This window comes from Neofelis nebulosa, chromosome 2 (genome assembly GCF_028018385.1).
Source record: "Neofelis nebulosa isolate mNeoNeb1 chromosome 2, mNeoNeb1.pri, whole genome shotgun sequence".
NCBI lineage: Eukaryota > Metazoa > Chordata > Mammalia > Carnivora > Felidae > Neofelis > Neofelis nebulosa.
Window position 1 is genome coordinate 142,373,188 of NC_080783.1, and position 8,777 is coordinate 142,381,964.

The 8,777-nt window shown below is 46.2% G+C and overlaps 1 non-coding gene across 1 annotated transcript; it reads right to left on the minus strand.

The window, feature by feature from the left end:
* Positions 1-3,179: 3,179 nt before the first annotated feature.
* On the minus strand, positions 3,180-3,264 carry TRNAR-UCU (transfer RNA arginine (anticodon UCU)). The gene is given in 2 exon segments: positions 3,180-3,215; positions 3,228-3,264. It is a non-coding gene; the product is annotated as a tRNA-Arg (tRNA).
* Between the last annotated feature and the right edge of the window lie 5,513 nt (positions 3,265-8,777).

The window sequence follows — 8,777 nt, forward strand, 5'->3', positions numbered from 1 at the left end:
ATCAGTTCAATTCTCCCTATATTAATCTATATATAACATGACTCCAATACAAATATCTCCTAAGATTAGAACCAGACTAGCTGTAACTAAAGCTCATGTGAAAAGGCAACGCAGAATTACGGTTTTACCCAAAGACCCAGGCTTCCTGGGTTCCCATCCTGGCATACTGCTTATTATTAGCTGTGTATTCCTGGTTAAGTTACTTAACCTCTCTGTTTCAGATGCCCCTTCCATGAAAGGGGATAATATCTACCTGGTAGAGTTGTCAGGAGGATTAAATGCCTTAAAATGCATAAAGCACTTAGAATAGTACCTGGTATATAATAAATGCTAAATAAGTGCTAGTTATTAACATTATGTGGGAAAAACAATTCAATTCGCTGAGGAAAAAATTTTCAAAAAATGTTATGAGAAAGGATTGGCCCCATTAGACATAAAAACAGCACAGTTCTGGTGAATCAGAATGAAGACAGATCAATGGAACAGAATAGAGAATCCAAGCACCCCAATGCAAGTGGAAATTTAGAAAATGATAAAATAGGCATTTCCAATAAATGAGTATAGAAAAGAAGAGTTAGGGTGTTCATTACCAGTGATTCTGGGACCAAATTCCCACCTTACCCTTGATACAAAAGTATATTCTGGATGAAATTAAAATTTAAGTATAAAAATAAAACCAGATACCACCTCACGCCAGTCAGAGTGGCCAAAATGAAGAAATCAGGAGACTACAGATGCTGGAGAGGATGTGGAGAAACAGGAACCCTCTTGCACTGTTGGTGGGAATGCAAATTGGTGCAGCCGCTCTGGAAAGCAGTGTGGAAGTTCCTCAGAAAATTAAAAATAGACCTACCCTATGACCCAGCAGTAGCACTGCTAGGAATTACCCAAGGGATACAGGAGTACTGATGCATAGGGGCACTTGTACCCCAATGTTTATAGCAGCACTCTCAACAATAGCCAAATTATGGAAAGAGCCTAAATGTCCATCAACTGATGAATGGATAAAGAAATTGTGGTTTATATACACGATGGAGTACTACGTGGCAGTGAGAAAGAATGAAATATGGCCCTTTGTAGCAACGTGGATGGAACTGGAGAGTGTGATGCTAAGTGAAATAAGCCATACAGAGAAAGACAGATACCATATGGTTTCACTCTTATGTGGATCCTGAGAAACATAACAGAAACCCATGGGGGAGGGGAAGGAAAAAAGAAAAAAAAAGAGGTTAGAGTGGGAGAGAGCCAAAGCATAAGAGACTGTTAAAAACTGAGAACAAACTAAGGGTTGATGGGGGGTGGGAGGGAGGGCAGGGTGGGTGATGGGTATTGAGGAGGGCACCTTTTGGGATGAGCACTGGGTGTTGTATGGAAACCAATTTGACAGTAAATTTCATATATTAAAAAATAAAAAAATAAAAAATAAAATAAAAAATAAAATAAAACCAGATAAAGCACTAAAATAAAACATAATGAAATTATTTAAGAATCTGAGTGCAGTATAACCCCAAACCTAGAAGCCATAAAGGAAAAGACTGATAAATCCAAATATATGAATTTCTGTAAGGCAATAAAATAAAATACTATATAGGAAATCAAAAGACAAATCAATTGAGAAAGAATAACTGTAACACATATAAACAAAGGACTGGTTTCCAGAATATGTAAAGAACTACAAACCAATACGAAAATGACCAACTATGCAACAGAAAAATGAACAAAACCTAAGAACAGATAAATAACAAAAAAGAAATACAAATCATTCCCCATATGAAAAAACGCTCAGCTTTCCCTCGTAATAAAAGACATGAATTGACACTACAACTAGAAACCATTTTTCACCTGTTTGATAACACATGGGTCTGTGAGAGTAAAGTCGGTTACAATCTCTAGGAGAGCAATTTGGCAATATCTATCAAAGAATGAACAAACAAACCCTTGACCCAACAATCCAACTTCCTAGGAATCTATCCTATAGATATACTTGCACTTGTCTACAACAATGTAAGAACAAGCATGTTCACTGAAGCATTGTAACAGGAAAATATTTACACCTGAATTTCCAACTATTGAAGACTGTTAAATCATTACAATACATATGTACAATGGAACAAGGCAGGTCTACCTATATTAATAAGTGAAAGAGCAAGTGTAGCATACTACCAATTGTATATCAACAACATCAACAGAGACAACAGATATAAAAATTGACATGTGCATAAAATAAATTTGAAAATATTTCCAAGAAACCATTTTCACTAATGGTTATAAAGAGAATTGAAAGGCTTGTAAGCTTATATAAAGCTTATAAAGAGAATTGAAAGGCTAAGGTATAGGAACAACAACGCTTACTTCTCTGTATGTTTTTTGACAATTTTGGATTTTTAATTTTTTGCATCAAATTTGTTACAGTGAATTTTGAAAAGCCCATTCATTGATGTACTTTCATTTAGTGAGGTGGAACCCTAGTCACATGCAAACCTATGAGTTGTCAGAAGAGATGCAAGATAGCAATCCCTGCCTGGAGGAGCTGACAGGCAGAACGGACCTGGGACCTCTTAGCACTGGAATCCTGGGATTGAGGAGCGGGCGTTCTTACCAGAAATGCAGATTCCTGGGCCCCATCCCCAATCGACTCCATTCGAGGCCCTCAACGACGCCCAGGAATCTGCATTTCTGACAGGATCCTACTGGGGATTCCGGTACGTGACAATTTTGAAGCCTCCGGGACTGGAAGGGCAGTCAGCCTGCACAGCGCAGGTCACGGTGTAGGCCCATTTTCTCATCCTTCCCGCGCCCTCCCTAGCGCTCACCGCCGCGCTCCGAGCTAGGGGTTGTCAGCGTGGGGGACACTCCTCCAGAACAGCCGAGACCCGGGCCAACTTTGCGCCGAAATGGCGAGGCCTCGCTTGGGCCACCGGCCGGAGCCGTTCCTCCCAGGTCCTGGATCAGGTTCCGCTGTCACCTGGGCCCAGATCCTGAGCCACAGAGCTGAGGAAGCGGGGCGGGGGGCGAGCGCACTGGCGCGAGCGGCTAGAGGTGGAACGGCCGCAGAAGCCCAATGCAGAAGGAGAAAGGGCAGAGATGGAGAGGCAAGTTCAACCGTTTAGGGAAAAAAATAACGGGGAGAGAAACGATGGGGTCAGAAAATAATTTCGGGGGGGAATCGGGAAAAACTGCGACTCCGCCGGGACTCGAACCCGGAACCTTTGAATGCCTTCAGCCTCTAGAAGTCCAATGCGCTATCCATTGCGCCACGGAGCCACCTGTTGGAGTCTTCGCGCATCTGCTGTGTTAAGCCAGAGGCGACGGCCCCGCGCCCTTCCCACCGCCCCCTGAGCCGTCCCCCCAGCCATCCGTCTGTCTTGCCGAGACCACGGTATTGCTAGCCTGGGTAGCGGCCACCAAACGTGAGCCGAAGGCGCCCGTCCTTCCCCAGCGGCCGCCTCACACGAGGTCGCCGAGCCCCGCGACTCCGCCGGGCCCCAGCCGGTCGGTCCGAGGGCTGCCAGAGCCGGGTCCTGGGCCTACGCGGGGCGCCGCCGTATCTGGCCGCTCAGGACAAATCACACCCTCGCTCTTCCTCCCCGGTCCCTTCCTGCCCCGAACCCCCCCGCCTACCGGGTCTCTCCGGCGGCCGCTCCCGCCCCGCCCTGGCCCCGGCGACACGGAACTAGGCCGGCCGTTGCGCCGTTAAGCCGGGCCGGTAACGCCGGGCACTTACGTCGCACCTTTTAGCCGCCGATCTCGAGCGGCGGCCCCTCCCGGGTCCCTGGCTCTTCCCTGGTGGGCCGCGGCGACGTCTGTGTGCGTGCTTGTGCGTGTTTTATTTGCGTAGGGTTCGGTAAAACGGGGTTTGGGTTGCATTTCGCTCCCCACAGACCCAGAGCCGAATTTCTGAGGTATCCGGGCTCTGGTGGACTGAGGGGGGCGACGCGCCCCGCGCCTGGCATCCTCTGAGAGCTTGTCCGAGGGCCGGGAGCTGTGTCCGCGGGCGCCGGGCGGCAGCCTCCAGTCCGCACCCCAAGACCACGCGGTTGCGTGGGCGGCAGCCGTGAGGGTGGCTGCGCGCGTGGGAGCGCCGGGAGCATGCGTGTGCGGGTGCGTGCGGCTGGAGGGCGCGCGTCCGAGCGCTGCCGCGGGGTTCCCGGGGCGGCGGGAGGCGGCCAAGCCAGTGGCTCCTCGGAATGGCGTGGTCGCCACGAATCAGGTGGGTGATGGGGGGGGGGGGTGCTCAGTGCCCCAGTAGTCCCCAACAGCGCGACCCCGAAGCCACTTGAAATAGACAGTCTAAGTAAATACTGCGTGGTTGCTATGCAACCGCTGCAGACAAAACCCCAGGGCCTCCCTCTTCAATCAGTTTGCGGCTTTCCGAGCCCCGCCCGCGTAGAAATTTCGGCTCTGCAGCTGTGCGCGCTCTTCAGGTCTGTCCTCGGCCCACCATTGCACCAAACCACCAGCAGCCACAGCTCACGCCATGCCTCACGCCATTCGTCCCTGCCTAGCATCATCAGGCATCAAAGCAGAGTAGTCTCTCAGTGTTCTAAAGAGGGAAAGGGAGCTCCCAGGAAGAATGTAGTCTGGTAGGGATCTTTCCATTCTTATTTAACTCCTCAACGGTGCTATGAGGCAGCTACTATTGTCCCCTTCAGAAAGAAGGGACACTGCAACTAAGAGAGGTTAAATTAATTGTGTAGGGACACCCAGCTAGTAAGTATCAAGAACTGTGAAGAATCTGAGATTTTACCCTCCTTGCAGGCTAACACATTAGCTTGCCACAGCTTCATGGGTGCTGACAGAGCACACGAGAGTACTGGGTCATAAATGAAAGACTTACAGCAAAAGCAGTAGCCGCAGTGTCAACATGTTTGTGTTGGGTTCCGAACCCCAATTCTCACAGGAATGAAGCAGATGGGCCCAGATGGATGCTTGCACACAAAATGGATTGCATTACAGGAGAGAAATGCTAAACTTGGGGAACCCACCATTTTATAGCAAGCAGTAAGCAAGACTGCTCTTTGTCCTATGGGAGACACCCTCAAGTTTGCTCACTGTAAGCACAACCCTGAGAAATGGCCCAAGTGAGCAGGCTTTTACATCTTAGTGCAAGGATCTTTAGTGTGCAAGGATTCTGAGGGCCCATGGTTGCCTGTCTCTCCAAACAGTAAGTGGCAGGACCCTGATTGCTGTCAGGCCTGTTTCATTCCACCATAATATAAGTAACATTCCTTGACAACAAGCATTTTATGTATAACATTGTTATGCCCTCTTTAATAAAGATTAATGAAATAAAATATGTCTTTGCAAGCATCAAGGAATTCTTACACGTGCAAAATTAGCCTGTAAAATAGAATATGACTTTAAATCATATTTACATAAATCTTTACTGAACTCTGCAATGTACCAGGCACTTGTGGCATCTGTCTTCACTGGTTCTTGGAGTTGAACATGGAGGAACAGAGGAAGAGACAGGTGTTCAGTGCCCCTGTGGAAACACTTTGCAGAGGAATTTTGTCTGGAGGTGTTGGTGCCAACTCTCAAATGATGAGTCATTGACATAAGTAACAATTCAGACTCATATATAAAAGTTCTGCGTAGGGGACATTGGGAAAGAGACAGCATGCTAGAGGATGATGTGTGTGTTCCTTATTCCATTTGATGAATCAAACAAAGAATTTTGGATATTTGATTCCTTTTACTAGTTGAGATCAAAGCTCCTTCTCCTGTCATGGAAAACACTACCAAGATACAGGGTTAGCAGACAGTGTGGGAAAATGAGGCTTGTAACAAACTCTGCTAGCAATCGAGGTTGTACTTTTTACCCCCTACAGTTAGAAGACTGGGAAAGCCACAGTGGAACAAGCTCTGTGTGTGTTCTATGACAATTAATAAGCGCTTTATAGTGAATCTAGCTTCAGAGACAGTAATGTTAGCACGTAAAGGGAATGAAAATGTGTATTTAGTTTCCATCTGAGAAGAAAGATTCAGGGTTTTAAGGTCTTAAGCCTTTCCTAACTTTAAAAGATGAATTTTTTCAGACAGTACATACAGTAAACAGCAGCCATTATAAAACCCGAGCCAAGAATTACTCCAAGTAAAAAAAAAAAAAAATTACCTCTTCCTTCCTGCCGACAGAGGGAGCCAAAGCACGAACTGTAACCACCTCCACTCAGGCTGATCATGCCCAATTCTAGTTTCCTGAACAGCAAAGCCCTAAATTAAATAGAACTTCATTTTGGTGTTTTAAAGTTCAAATCCATCCCTGGGAGACTGCAGTAACATTTTTCATGTTTGTACAGCAGAATTATTTTTAAGTTACTATGTTGTTCTATTTGCAGTGCTTACTAGTAGCTCCAGCCTCCCCCAGAAGGCCTAGAAATCTATAGTGTTGTGTATTTTTACTAGCTTTGCTTTGCTTCAGAGGGAAAAGGTCATTGGAGTATGGATTTAACTCAGTTCATGGAGTGTTTAGGGAGGATATACCTGGGTCTACTGTGGGAGACAGAGTGGAAGTTTAAGACACAATCCAAGGAGACTTCCAATTCTTTGGGAGAAATGTGACCAATGACAATGAAGCAATACGCAAATAATGCAGTACAGCATATGAAAACAAATGGCAAAGTGTGATGGGCACCCCTGCCAGTGTAAGGTTTTTGAGTTTCCACTCCCAAGTAATAAATATGTACTACTATATTAATTATAAGCATACCCCAATTAGAAGTTTTAGAAGGATGAGATTTTTAAAAAAAAGTAAAGATGCTGAGGTTTGGAGCACAGACTGTAAAGTCACACTCCTGGTGTTCACATCCTGGCTCTGACTCTGATTTGAAAGACATAATCCTCAACTTCCCAGAGCCTTTCTTTCCTCATTTGAAAAAGTCCCGAAGTTGTTTTGAGGATTGCAGAAATTAATCCTTGCAAGGGTTTATCTCAGGCCTGGCACATGGTAAGTGTGTAACAAGTGTTTGCTGTTATTATTAGCAAGAAACTCTCAATTAAGAAAAAAAAAAAAAAGCCACAGCCTAAAGGAACAAACCAGAGTTCAGATACAGCATCAGCTAAATTTGTCACAACCCATGACCCAGCTCCTACTGGACTGTAGACATCATGTCTGTTACCAAACAGAACACCCAGCTTCTCAGTCTGAAAGCCGGAAACATTTACCTTCAGCTTCATGATTTCCTCAGTTCTGTCTCAAAGAACCTTGAGTGGATTCTTATTTCTACTTGTGCAGCCGCATGGTTTTCCAAAACGAAAACTTTTTGCCAGACAAAATCCCTCAACATTTAAATGATGGCCCTTTTCATCCTAAAAAATCTTAGCACGGAAGTATTAGCTAGACCAATAACCAAACTACATAGGTGGCAAGATGGGAATAAGGAAAAGACAATAAGATTTTCCAAGATGAAGAAATATAGACATTAGGACAGAAAAGAGGGACGAATAGGCCCTTACAGAAGTACCATGGGGGGTGAGGAGTTAAATGTGTTGGGAGATTAGGTTGGACAGGTAGGATTGAGGCCAAGTGTGACAAAGCAGCCTGGGCAGGCCTGGTTCAGGATGAGGAATGTGGATGTAATGCAACAGGCAATGGGGAGCTGCTAGGTTCTTTTGGTGTGTGCTTTAGAATGACTGGGCTTTAGAAAATGATTTAGGAGGTGGCGTGCAGGCTGAATGGGGGTGTGGGGCAAGGGTCAAAGGGTATGCATTTCATTAAATGCATACTTGGTGTTTTCCTATGCTTCTTCATCTCTTCAGCAAGTGATGATTGAGGGTCTACATGAGATCCAAAGAAAACAGACACGTGCCTGGTTTATAAGCCTAATCGAAATGAACAGAGATACACAACCAACTGTGATGCTGGCTCAAGAGGTCTCCAGGTGAGGTACAGGCGGAACGGGACTTTAGGGGAGAGAGATTTCATCCAGAGAGAGGGAATTAGGGAGGAAGGCCACATATGAAAACATTCTCTAACCTACGGCCAATTTGTGCTCAGGGATACTGGCAGGGATTAGCATACAGCCTGGGGGATGTGACGAAGAAGACCAGTCTGGGAAAATGGTAGAGGCTGAGCAGTCCAATGCATGGTGTGAAAAAGGGTCAAGCTAACTTGGCCTTGGTTGCAGCTAATTTGGCCTTGGTGCTGGTAGAGTAGGTCACTGGGGTTCAGGGTGCTAGTGACAAAGTCAAGTGTGGGTCAGTTCCGTGGTTCTGTGCCATCAGCCCATTCTCAAGAGGATGAGAATCACAGCTGAAGATAAATGGAACATGATTGAGCCCTCAAAGGGAAGGGCTTGGGAAATGCTGGTTGAAAATCTCAGACTAGTAGGCTGGTGTTCGGGGGAGGGGGGTCTATTCACAAAGGGAAAGTGGGGTAGAAGCAGGTATTCATGTTCTGAGGAAGGCAGCGCCAGCTCTGGACCTTGTGGCTGGGTTGACTGGGTTGCTGAGCAGGTTTCTAAGCAGAGCAGAACTCAGGAAGGATGTAGGACCATCCTGCAGGTGGCAGTCACCATCTGCTGTCGAGATGGCTGGACAAAGGCCAAGCCTGACCCTAGTCTGGGTTTGGTCAGGCTTTGCGCCTGCAGATAGCACATTTGTTCTTTTGCACATTGAGCATGGCTAAATGCGGGGCTCCGCACTAGTTGTGTTGTGTTGTGTTGTGTTGTGTTTTGTTTTCAGCTCCTCAGGTGATTTTCATATGCAGCCAAGTATGAGAACAAATGCTTTCTGCCCATTCCTACTACAGCGATGACCATGGCCCAGGAGCATCAGCA